The sequence below is a fragment of the Xyrauchen texanus genome, chromosome 47 (assembly GCF_025860055.1).
Source record: "Xyrauchen texanus isolate HMW12.3.18 chromosome 47, RBS_HiC_50CHRs, whole genome shotgun sequence".
NCBI classification, from domain to species: Eukaryota; Metazoa; Chordata; class Actinopteri; order Cypriniformes; family Catostomidae; genus Xyrauchen; species Xyrauchen texanus.
Window position 1 is genome coordinate 21,095,053 of NC_068322.1, and position 14,287 is coordinate 21,109,339.

Genomic DNA, 14,287 nt, shown 5'->3' on the forward strand with positions numbered 1-14,287 from the left:
TAAAAAAGCTAGCAGGCTACAAACACAGACTCGAGCTAGGCACCAACAGCAACAGTTAAAATGCACACAGATGAAACAGTAGAAAAGCAGAAAAACCCAAGAAACACAGTAAAATGACAAAGCATAAAAAGATGAAGATGCTTGTGGCAAGGGGGGGGGGGGTGCATGGTCATGTATCTGTCTGGGAGACGGAGAGCAGTAAGTATTGTCACCAGGGTTGTGATGATATGGAACACCTGTCTCTAATTATAGTGATGGTGGAGGGAGACATCAAAAGGCATGCCAGAGCATCAGTATGGGGGAGAGTGTGACTGGAAAGCATGACATCCACGAGCAGAGAGACTGTCTATTGTTTGAGAGTGCTTGAAATCCAGTATGATCTCAGAAGAAATCAGAAAATCTATTCTCAATATCAAAGGAAGAGTTAGATCAGCATCTCTCATCACATACAAAGTTACTGCAAATTTCCTTCCTTGCAGCTCACCCTCCCAGTTCGATCGTCCCAGTGCAATCTGTGCTTGTCCATTGGCCAGCATGAAGGTCTGCTCTCCACTGGACTTCCAACACTCTTTGGGTTCTAACTGCCTCCAGTTGGAATCCTGGATCAAAAAGAAGGTGCTTCCAGTATCTACCGTTGCTTGGATATTCCGGCCATGCAAAAGAGCAGGTAAAGAGATCATCTTCAAATCCTGCTTACTGGATCTGGATTCAAGCTGTACTGACTGTATGGTATGGGTATTGGCCATAGGTGACTGGGTAGTTGGGCGTCTGAGGTGTTGCATTTTCTGAGTTAATGCTGCTTCAATAGCGTTTGGTTTCCTCAAAGTCTCCGTCTATCTGCGTTCCAATCCTCAGAAAATCTCTTGCATCATTCACTGTGCCTCAAAGCAAACTAGCTAGTTTGAGATTGCAGTTGTGTAGGATGGCTTGAACAATCTCCTTTTCAGGCATAAAACTCTTGCATCTCAGACACAGGGCTCAATACTGTAAAGTGAAATCTCGGATACTTTCCTGGGCTCCTTGTCTCCTTTCCAAAAGCTGTCTTGCAGTTTCTGCTTCGTAATTATCGGTTAAGAATGAAACCAACATGACCTTGGGTTGAGAGAAAGCAATAAACAGTCCAAAAAATATCTTATCTGAAGGGCTTGATGAGGAGTTGTCCCAGGCTTATGAATGTCCAAGTGTCCATTCCTCTACAACTTGATCTTAGCTCAGCTTTTGACACAGTCTGACATAAAATCCTTCTTACTCGTCTTTTAGCTATAGGCATCTCCGGCACTGCTTCTCATTGGTTCTTATCCGGTTTACAAGAGATGCAGCAGTTTGTCTCAATACAGAATTACAAATCATCAATTGCTTCCGTTTTAAGAGTCCCCCCTCGTCAACACCATTCCCACCACCCTCATTATCTGTGTGCCTCCATGATTTAAGACATTGATTGGATGCTTCTTCTTGAGGCTCAATGCAGAGAAGACTGAGACTTTGATAATTGGCCCCAAATCACGCTTACCTTGTATGTTGACAGTACTGTCATTAAGATCTCTCTCACTGTTCGTAACCTTGGGGTGATTTTTGATACATCACTCACTTTCGAGGCTCATGTTAATAACTTGGGGCAGTGGTGGCTCAGTGGTTGAGGCTCGGGGTTACTGACCAGAAGGTCAGGGGTTCAAGCCCCAGCACCACCAAGATTGCCACTGTTGGGCCCTTGAGCAAGGCACTTAACTCCAGGTTGCTCCGGGGGATTGTCCCTGTAATAAGTGCACTGTAAGTCGCTTTGGATAAAAGCGTCTGCCAAATGCATAAATGTAAAATGTAAATAACATTATAAACTATGTATTTTTTTCATTTATGCAATATTGCCCATCTCCGACCAGTAATCAATATGTACAATGCAGAAACACTAGTCCATGTGTTCATCTCCTCTAGATTTGATTATTGTAACACACTTTTCTATTGTTTACCAACACAGACCCTAAATCGCCTACAATACATCCAAAATTAATTAATTCTAGTAAAAAGTCTGCACACATCCCTCCCATTATGTGACAGCTCCATTGGCTACCAATTACATATCACATTCAATATAAGTTATTGTTGATAACTTTCAAGGCTCTTCACACACTTTCTCCTCAGCACATCAGTACATATTCCCATTCGCACTCTACAGCCCGCTGGTGCAAATGTCTTGTTTTTCCTGAAGTTCAGGTTGTCTTCCATGGGAGGCAGCTCATTAATGACTGGTGCTCCTCGGCTTGGAATGCTCTCCCACAACCCTTTTGGGAACTCACCATCTTCTCCTCCTTTAGAAGAAATTACATCTAAAAACTCATCTCCACTCCGTATTATCTCTCGGCTGCTTGTTAGGGATTTTTTTTACGTGCGTTATCTGTCCTCATGTAAAGCGACCTTGGATGAAAGAAAGATGCTATATAAAATAAAGTATTATTAAGTTGGCTTGTGAGAGCCAACTTACTGAAATCCTATTTAAACTTATTAAGTTGGCTTGTGAGAGCCAACTTACTGAAATCCTATTTAAACTTATTAAGTTGGCTTGTGAGAGCCAACTTACTGAAATCCTATTTAAACTTATTATTATTATTATTATTAAGTTGGCTTGTGAGAGCCAACTTACTGAAATCCTATTTAAACTTATTATTATTATTATTATTATTATTATTCTTCTGAGACTAAAATTACCAAGACTAACTCCTCCTAGAGCTTTTAAGCTACAGGCACCAAACTCGGCACAGACCTTCAGACTAATCCCGAATAGTGTGCTATATCTTTTCTAACTGATCGGACTTACGGTTTTCCTAAAAATGACGATCAAACTCGGAAAAAACTCCCATTGACTTAACATTGCGGAATGTTCAGAAATTTAAATCTCAACTGACATTTTCACACACACAGACAAAAAGGGCCTGTCAGCCCTGCATCTCTCCCTCTCTCTCTCCTCATTGCATAGATATTTTGTATTGAACATAGCTCTGGATCACAGTGTCATAGAGACAAGGGGCGGGCTCATTTTACTCAGACGACCAATCAGTCCCTCGGGATCATTGTGAAGCTATCAAGCCACGCCCTAGCAACAATTTAAAGCACCTTAGCAACAACTCCCATAGACTTCTAATGAAAGACATCAAAGGGATATCTCCGGATAGAAGTGTCATAGAAACACAAGGGTGGTCTCGTTTGACTCGGGGCAGCAAACAGCCAATCATGAATCACCTCAACACTTCCTAGCCCCTCCCTAGCAACCATTGTCGAGCACCTTAACAACCAAAATCCATAGAGGGATATCTTCCATTCTGAATGTCACAGAGGCATGGGAGTTGGTTTATATCGCTCATACTGACAAGCAGCCTTTGGAGTTTCATGATTGGCAGCTGTCAAGCCACTCCCTAGCAACTAAACAGAGTACCCTAGCAACCGCTTAGCAATAACTATATCTCTGCACCAGAAAATCAGAGAGACTTCTGGGTTCATTTATTTCAATCAGGATGGCAAGGAGACTTGATAAGTATCACTATGGTAACTGCCTAGCAACCAGATGGGGTTACCCTAGCAACCGAGTAACAAATCACATATCTCTGCACCAGAAAATCAGAGAGACTTCTGGGTTGATTTATTTCAATCAGGATGGCAAGGAGACTTGATAAGTATCACTATGGTAACTGCCTAGCAACCACATGGGGTTACCTTAGCAACCGAGTAACAAATCACATATCTCTGCATCAGAAAAACGTAGAGACTTCCGGATTGACTTATTTCAATCAGGATGGCAAAGAGACTTCATTAGTATCACTATGGTAACTGCCAAGCAACCAGATGTGGTTACCCTAGCAACCAAGTAACAAATCACATATCTCTGCACCAGATAATCGTAGAGACTTCTGGGTTGATTTATTTCAATCAGGATGTCAAGGAGACTTGATAAATATCACTATGGTAACTGCCTAGCAACCACATTGGGTTACCCTAGCAACCGAGTAACAAATCACATATCTCTGGACCAGAAAATCGTAGAGACTTCTGGGTTGGTTTATTTCAATCAGGATGTCAAGAAGACTTGATAAGTATCACTATGGTGACTGCCTAACAACCAGATGGGGTTACCCTAGCAACCGAGTAACAAATCACATATCTCTGCACCAGAAAATCAGAGAGACTTCTGGGTTGATTTATTTCAATCAGGATGGCAAGGAGACTTGATAAGTATCACTATGGTAACTGCCTAGCAACCACATGGGGTTACCTTAGCAACCGAGTAACAAATCACATATCTCTGCATCAGAAAACGTAGAGACTTCCGGATTGACTTATTTCAATCAGGATGGCAAGGACACTTCATTAGTATCACTATGGTAACTGCCTAGCAACCAGATGGGGTTACCCTAGCAACCGAGTAACAAATCACATATCTATGCACCAGAAAATCATAGAGACTTCTGGGTTGATTTATTTCAATCAGGATGTCAAGGAGACTTGATAAGTATCACTATGGTAACTGCCTAGCAACCACATTGGGTTACCCTAGCAACCGAGTATCAAATCACATATCTCTGGACCAGAAAATCGTAGAGACTTCTGGGTTGGTTTATTTCAATCAGGATGTCAAGAACACTTGATAAGTATCACTATGGTGACTGCCTAACAACCAGATGGGGTTACCCTAGCAACCGAGTAACAAATCACATATCTCTGCAACAGAAAATCGTAGAGATGTCTGGGTTGATTTATTTCAATCAGGATGGCAAGAAGACATGATAAGTATCACTATGGTAACTGCCTAGCAACCATATGGGGTTACCCTAGCAACCGAGTAACAAATCACATATCTCTGCAACAGAACAACATAAAGACTTCTGGCTTTGTTCATGGGACTCAGGGTAGCAAGGATCAATCAATCAATCAATCAATCAATCCATCCATCCATCCATCCATCTATCCATCTATCTATCTATCTATCTATCTATCTATCTATCTATCTATCTACCTATCTATCTATCTATCCATCTATCTATCTATCTGAGGGTCAATATCTATCTATCTATCTATCTATATGTCTCTCTGTCTGTCTGTTGTCTATCTATCTATCTGAGGGTCAATGTCTATCTATCTATCTATCTATCTATCTATCTATCTATCTGAGGGTAAATATCTATCTATCTATCTCTCTATCTATCTGAGTGTCTGTCTGTCTGTCTATCTATCTATCTATCTAGCAACTAAGTTAAACTTTAAACTACTTTAAACTAATTTAAACTAAACTAATTTAAACTATAAACTACTTTAAACTAATTTAAACTTCAGACTAATTTAAACTACAAACTAATTTAAACTTCAAACTAATTTAAACTATAAACAAATTTAAAATTCAAACTACTTTAAACTTCTTCAAACTTTCTGGTCCAAACTTTCACAAGCCAACTTAAAGTTTGTCTCGACGAACTTTTTTTTCTAGTTATTATTATTCTTCTGAGACTAAAATTACCAAGACTAACTCCTCCTAGTGCTTTTAAGCTACAGGCACCAAACTCATCACAGACCTTCAGACTAATCCCGAATAGTGTGCTATATCTTTTCTAACTGATCGGACTTACTGTTTTCTCAAAGCGGATGATCAAACACTTGAAAAATCCCATTGACTTACATTGACGGAATGGGGGCAGCAAACAGCCAATCATGAATCACCTCAACACTTCCTAGCCCCTCCCTAGCAACCATTGTCGAGCACCTTAACAACCAAAATCCATAGAGGGATATCTTCCATTCTGAATGTCACAGAGGCATGGGAGTTGGTTTATATCATTCATACTGACAAGCAGCCTTTGGAGTTTCATGATTGGCAGCTATCAAGCCACTCCCTAGCAACTAAACAGAGTACCCTAGCAACCGTTTAGCAATAACTATATCTCTGCACCAGAAAATCAGAGAGACTTCTGGGTTCATTTATTTCAATCAGGATGGCAAGGAGACTTGATAAGTATCACTATGGTAACTGCCTAGAAACCACATGGGGTTACCCTAGCAACCGAGTAACAAATCACATATCTCTGCACCAGAAAATCAGAGAGACTTCTGGGTTGATTTATTTCAATCAGGATGGCAAGGAGACTTGATAAGTATCACTATGGTAACTGCCTAGCAACCACATGGGGTTACCTTAGCAACCGAGTAACAAATCAAATATCTCTGCATCAGAAAAACGTAGAGACTTCCAGATTGAATTATTTCAATCAGGATGGCAAAGAGACTTCATTAGTATCACTATGGTAACTGCCTAGCAACCAGATGTGGTTACCCTAGCAACCAAGTAACAAATCACATATCTCTGCACCAGATAATCGTAGAGACTTCTGGGTTGATTTATTTCAATCAGGATGTCAAGGAGACTTGATAAATATCACTATGGTAACTGCCTAGCAACCACATTGGGTTACCCTAGCAACTGAGTAACAAATCACATATCTCTGGACCAGAAAATCGTAGAGACTTCTGGGTTGGTTTATTTCAATCAGGATGTCAAGAAGACTTGATAAGTATCACTATGGTGACTGCCTAACAACCAGATGGGGTTACCCTAGCAACCGAGTAACAAATCACATATCTCTGCACCAGAAAATCAGAGAGACTTTTGGGTTGATTTATTTCAATCAGGATGGCAAGGAGACTTGATAAGTATCACTATGGTAACTGCCTAGCAACCACATGGGGTTACCTTAGCAACCGAGTAACAAATCACATATCTCTGCATCAGAAAAGCGTAGAGACTTCCGGATTGACTTATTTCAATCAGGATGGCAAGGACACTTCATTAGTATCACTATGGTAACTGCCTAGCAACCAGATGGGGTTACCCTAGCAACCGAGTAACAAATCACATATCTATGCACCAGAAAATCATAGAGACTTCTGGGTTGGTTTATTTCAATAAGGATGTCAAGAACACTTGATAAGTATCACTATGGTGACTGCCTAACAACCAGATGGGGTTACCCTAGCAACCGAGTAACAAATCACATATCTCTGCAACAGAAAATCGTAGAGACGTCTGGGTTGATTTATTTCAATCAGGATGGCAAGAAGACTTGATAAGTATCACTATGGTAACTGCCTAGCAACCATATGGGGTTACCCTAGCAACCGAGTAACAAATCACAAATCTCTGCAACAGAACAACATAAAGACTTCTGGCTTTGTTCTTGGGACTCAGGGTAGCAAGGATCAATCAATCAATCAATCAATCAATCAATCAATCCATCTATCTATCTATCTGAGGGTCAATATCTATCTATCTATCTATCTATCTATCTATCTGTCTGTCTGTTGTCTATCTATCTATCTGAGGGTAAATATCTATCTATCTATCTCTCTATCTATCTGAGTGTCTGTCTATCTATCTATCTATCTATCTATCTATCTATCTAGCAACTAATTTAAACTTTAAACTACTTTAAACTAATTTAAACTAAACTAATTTAAACTATAAACTACTTTAAACTATAAACTACTTTAAACTAATTTAAACTTCAAACTAATTTATACTTCAAACTAATTTAAACTACAAACTAATTGAAACTATAAACTACTTTAAACTTTAAAATAATTTAAACTAATTTAAACTTCAAACTACTTTAAACTTCTTCAAACTTTCTGGTCCAAACTTTCACAAGCCAACTTAAAGTTTGTCTCGACGAACTTTTTTTTCTAGTTAGTGGTGCTTGCAAAGCATCACTATTGTAATCTCACATACTTATTATACTTTTTATTAGTGGTGCTTGCAAAGCATCACTATTGTAATCTCACATACTTATTATACTTTTTATTATTATATCTCTTAACAAAACTTCGGCACCTAACTCGTCCCGCACCGTTTGGCGTAGACCCACGAATGAGGTGTCAAATCGAACGGCCTATTGAGGACACGTGTGCTATGACTTTTATAAGCGTATCGGGTACGGTAATTGCCCCAGGGGCAAAAAAGCGCCGAAAAATCCCATAGACTTAACATTGCGACAAACTTTGACGCGTCACAGCTCCGAGCGAGAATTTCGCAGAAACGTGTGATTTGCCATATTTGAAGAGGCTGGCAGGCTCTGTAAGAGCATACCTCAAAATGGGGTAAAATTTGCACCCCTGGGGGCCAGGAGCTGCCCAAAAATGCCCCAATTGACTTACAATGGTGTAGGACGGCCCATGAAATGAAATGGCATTGGGATTTGTATTCAACATAGCTCTGGATCACAGTGTCATAGAGACAATGGGGCGGGCTCATTTTACTCAGACGACCAATCAGTATCTCAGGATCATTTTGAATCTATCAAGCCACGCCCTAGCAACAATTTAGAGCACCTTAGCAACAAGTCCCATAGACTTCTAATGAAAGACATCAAAGGGATATCTCCGGATAGAAGTGTCATAGAAACACAAGGGTGGTCTCGTTTCACTCGGGGCAGCAAACAGCCAATCATGAATCACCTCAACACTTCCTAGCCCCTCCCTAGCAACCATTGTCGAGCACCTTAGCAACCAAAATCCATAGAGGATATCTTCCATTCTGAATGTCACAGAGGCATGGGAGTTGGTTTATATCATTCATACTGACAAGCAGCCTTTGGAGATTAATGATTGGCAGCTGCCAAGCCACTCCCTAGCAACTAAACAGAGTACCCTAGCAACCCTTTAGCAGTAACTATATCTCTGCACCAGAAAATCAGAGAAACTTCTGGGTTGATTTATTTCAATCAGGATGGCAAGGACACTTCATTAGTATCACTAAGGTAACTGCCTAGCAACCAGATGGGGTTACCCTAGCAACCGAGTAACAAATCACATATCTCTGCATCAGAAAAACGTAGAGACTTCCGGGTTGACTTATTTCAATCAGGATGGCAAGGACACTTGATTACTATCACTATGATTACTGCCTAGCAACCAGATGGGGTTACCCTAGCAACCGAGTAACAAATCACATATCTCTGCACCAGAAAATAGTACTGACTTCCGGGTTGATTTATTTCACTCAGGATGGCAAGGACACTTGATTACTATCACTATGGTAACTGCCTAGCAACCAGATGGGGTTACCCTAGCAACCGAGAAACACATCACATATCTCGGCACCAGAAAAGAGTACAGACATCCAGGTTCATTTATTTCAACCAGGATGGCAAGGACACTTCATTAGTATCAATATGGTAACAGCCTAGCAACCACATGGGGTTACCCTAGCAACCGAGTAACAAATCACATATCTCTGCATCAGAAAAACGTAGATACTTCTGGGTTGACTTATTTCAATCAGGATGGCAAGGACACTTGATTACTATCACTATGGTAACTGCCTAGCAACCAGATGGGGTTACCCTAGCAACCGAGTAACAAATCACATATCTCTGCACCAGAAAATAGTACTGACTTCCGGGTTGATTTATTTCACTCAGGATCGCAAGGACACTTGATTACTATCACTATGGTAACTGCCTAGCAACCAGATGGGGTTACCCTAGCAACCGAGAAACAAATCACATATCTCGGCACCAGAAAAGAGTACAGACTTCCGGGTTGATTTATTTCAATCAGGATGGCAAGGAGACTTGATTAGTATCACTATGGTAACTGCCTAGCAACCAGATGGGGTTACCCTAGCAACCGAGTAACAAATCACATATCTCTTGATCAGAACATCGTAGAGACTTCCTGGTTGACTGATTTTACTCTGGATAGCAAGGACACTTGATAAGTATCACTATGGTAACTGCCTAGCAACCACATGGGGTTACCCTAGCAACCGAGTAACAAATCACATATCTCTGCACCAGAAAACAGTACAGATTTTTGGGTTGAATTATTTCACTCAGGATGGAAAGGAGCCATGTATTGTATTACCTTGCTAACTGCATAGCAACCACATGGGCTTACCCTAGCAACCTAGTAACAAATCACATATTTCTGCACCAGAAAATTATACAGACTTCTGGGTTGATTTATTTATGACCACAATTTCTGTTCTTTTCAAGCAGGCTATTTGACGAGTTTTGCCACGGCAAGCACCACTCACATTTTCTTCAGGAAATGTACCTATCTAGTTAGTGGTGCTTGCAAAGCATCACTATTGTAATCTCACATACTTATTATTAGTGGTGCTTGCAAAGCATCACTATTGTAATCTCACATCTATCTCCGTACAAAACTTCGGCACCTAACTCGTCCCGCACCGTTTGGCGTAGACCCACGAATGAGGTGTCAAATCGAACGGCCTATTGAGGACACGTGTGCTATGACTTTTATAAGCGTATCGGGGTACAGTATTTGCCCCAGGGGCAAAAAAGCGGCCGAAAAATCCCATAGACTTAACATTGAGACAAATTTTGACGCTTCACAGCTCCGAGCGAGGATTTCGCAGAAACGTGTGATTTGCCACATTTGAAGAGGCTGGCAGGCTCTGTAAGAGCAAACCTCAATATGGGGTAAAAGTTGCACCCCTGGGGGCAGGAGCTGCCCAAAGTTGCCCCCATTGACTTACAATGGTGTAGGACGGCCCATGAAATAGGGATTTTTTATTAAACATAGCTCTGGATCACAGTGTCATAGAGACAAGGGGCCTGCCTCATTTTACTCAGACGACCAATCAGTCTCTCAGGATCATTGCAAAGCTATCAAGCCACGCCCTAGCAACCATTTAGAGCACCTTAGCAACAAGTCCCATAGACTTCTAATGAAAGAGATCAAAGGGATATCTCCGGATGGAAGTGTCATACAAACACAAGGGTGGTCTCGTTTGACTCGGGGCAGCAAACAGCCAATCATGAATCACCTCAACACTTCCTAGCCCCACCCTAGCAACCATTGTCGAGCACCTTAGCAACCAAAATCCATAGAGGGATATCTTCCATTCTGAATGTCACAGAGGCATGGGAGTTGGTTTATATCATTCATACTGACAAGCAGCCTTTGGAATTTCATGATTGGCAGCTGCCAAGCCACTCCCTAGCAACTACACAGTACCCTAGCAACCGAGTAACAAATCACATATTTCTGCACCAGAAAATCGTACAGACTTCTGGGTTGATTTATTTCAACCAGGATGGCAAGGAGACTTCATTAGTATCACTATGGAAACTTCCTAGCAACCAGATGGGGTTACCCTAGCAACCCAGTAACAAATAACATATCTCTGCACCAGAAAACAGTACAGACTTCCGGGTTGACTTATTTCACTCAGGATGAAAAGGAGCCATGTATTGTATTACCTTGCTAACTGCATAGCAACCACATGGGCTTACCCTAGCAACCTAGTAACAAATCACATATTTCTGCACCAGAAAATCGTACAGACTTCTGGGTTGATCTATTTATGACCATAATTTTTGTTCTTTTCAAGCATGCTATTTGACGAGTTTTGCCACGGCAACCACCACTCACATTTTCTTCAGGAAATGTACCTATCTAGTTATACTTTTTATTATTTTTATTTTTATTATATCTCTTAACAAAACTTCGGCACCTAACTCGTCCCGCACCGTTTGGCGTAGACCCACGAATGAGGTATCAAATCGAACGGCCTATTGAGGACACGTGTGCTATGACTTTTATAGCGTATCGGGTACGGTATTTGCCCCAGGGGCAAAAAGCGCCGAAAAATCCCATAGACTTAACATTGAGACAAACTTTGACGCGTCACAGCTCCAAGCTGAGGATTTCAGTAGAAACGTGTGATTTGCCACATTTGAAGAGGCTGGCAGGCTCTGTAAGAGCATACCTCAATATGGGGTAAAAGTTGCACCCCTGGGGGCAGGAGCTGCCCAAAAATGCCCCAATTCACTTATAATGGTGTAGGACAGCCCATGAAATACGGATATTTCATTAAACATAGCTCTGGATCACAGTGTCATAGAGACAAGGGGCCTGCCTCATTTTACTCAGATGACCAATCTGTCTCTCAGGATCATTGCAAAGCTATCAAGACACGCCTTGGCAACCATTTACAGCACCTTAGCAACAAGTCCCATAGACTTCTAATGAAAGAGATCAAATGGATATCTCCGGATAGAAGTGTCATAGAAACACAAGGGTGGTCTCGTTTGACTTGGGGCAGCAAACAGCCAAACATGAATCACCTCAACACTTCCTAGCCCCTCCCTAGCAACCATTGTCGAGCACCTTAGCAACCAAAATCCATAGAGGGATATCTTCCATTCTGAATGTCACAGAGGCATGGGAGTTGCTTTATATCATTCATACTGACAAGCAGCCTTTGGAATTTCATGATTGGCAGCTGCCAAGCCACTCCCTAGCAACTACACATAGTACCCTAGCAACCGAGTAACAAATCACATATTTCTGCACCACAAAATCGTACAGACTTCTGGGTTGATTTATTTCAACCAGGATGACAAGGACACTTCATTAGTATCACTATGGAAACTTCCTAGCAACCACATGGGGTTACCCTAGCAACCGAGTAACAAATCACATATCTCTGCACCACAAAACACTACAGACTTCCGGGTTGACTTATTTCACTCAGGATGGAAAGGAGCCATGTATTGTATTACCTTGGTAACTGCATAGCAACCACATGGGCTTACCCTAGCAACCGAGTAACAAATCACATATTTCTGCACCAGAAAATCGTACAGACTTCTGGGTTGATTTATTTATGACCGTAATTTTTGTTCTTTTCAAGTTACAACATGCTGTTTGACGAGTTTTGCCACGGCAAGCACCACTCACATTTTCTTCAGGAAATGTCCCCATCTAGTTTTTATTTTTATTATATCTCTTAACAAAACTTCGGCACCTAACTCGTCCCGCACCGTTTGGCGTAGACCCACGAATGAGGTGTCAAATCGAACGGCCTATTGAGGACACGTGTGCTATGACTTTTATAAGCGATCGGGGGTACGGTATTTGCCCCAGGGGCAAAAAAGCGGCCGAAAAATCCCATAGACTTAACATTGAGACCAACTTTGACGCGTCACAGCTCCAAGCGAGGATTTCGTAGAAACGTGTGATTTGCCACATTTGAAGAGGCTGGCAGGCTCTGTAAGAGCATACCTCAATATGGGGTAAAAGTTGCACCCCTGGGGGGCAGGAGCTGCCCAAAAATGCCCCAATTGACTTATAATGGTGTAGGACGGCCCATGAAATAGGGATATTTCATTAAACATAGCTCTGGATCACAGTGTCATAGAGACAAGGGGCCTGCCTCATTTTACTCAGATGACCAATCAGTCTCTCAGGATCATTGCAAAGCTATCAAGACACGCCTTGGCAACCATTTACAGCACCTTAGCAACAAGTCCCATAGACTTCTAATGAAAGAGATCAAATGGATATCTCCGGATAGAAGTGTCATAGAAACACAAGGGTGGTCTCGTTTCACTTGGGGCAGCAAACAGCCAAACATGAATCACCTCAACACTTCCTAGCCCCTCCCTAGCAACCATTGTCGAGCACCTTAGCAACCAAAATCCATACAGGGATATCTTCCATTCTGAATGTCACAGAGGCATGGGAGTTGCTTTATATCATTCATACTGACAAGCAGCCTTTGGAATTTCATGATTGGCAGCTGCCAAGCCACTCCCTAGCAACTACACATAGTACCCTAGCAACCGAGTAACAAATCACATATTTCTGCACCACAAAATCGTACAGACTTCTGGGTTGATTTATTTCAACCAGGATGACAAGGAGACTTCATTAGTATCACTATGGAAACTACCTAGCAACCACATGGGGTTACCCTAGCAACCGAGTAACAAATCACATATCTCTGCACCACAAAACACTACAGACTTCCGGGTTGACTTATTTCACTCAGGATGGAAAGGAGCCATGTATTGTATTACCTTGGTAACTGCATAGCAACCACATGGGCTTACCCTAGCAACCGAGTAACAAATCACATATTTCTGCACCAGAAAATCGTACAGACTTCTGGGTTGATTTATTTATGACCGTAATTTTTGTTCTTTTCAAGTTACAACATGCTGTTTGACGAGTTTTGCCACGGCAAGCACCACTCACATTTTCTTCAGGAAATGTCCCCATCTAGTTATTAAGTTGGCTTGTGAGAGCCAACTTACTGAAATCCTATTTAAACTTATTATTATTATTAAGTTGGCTTGTGAGAGCCAACTTACTGAAATCCTATTTAAGCTTATTAAGTTGGCTTGTGAGAGCCAACTTACTGAAATCCTATTTAAACTTATTATTATTATTATTATTAAGTTGGCTTGTGAGAGCCAACTTACTGAAATCCTATTTAAGCTTA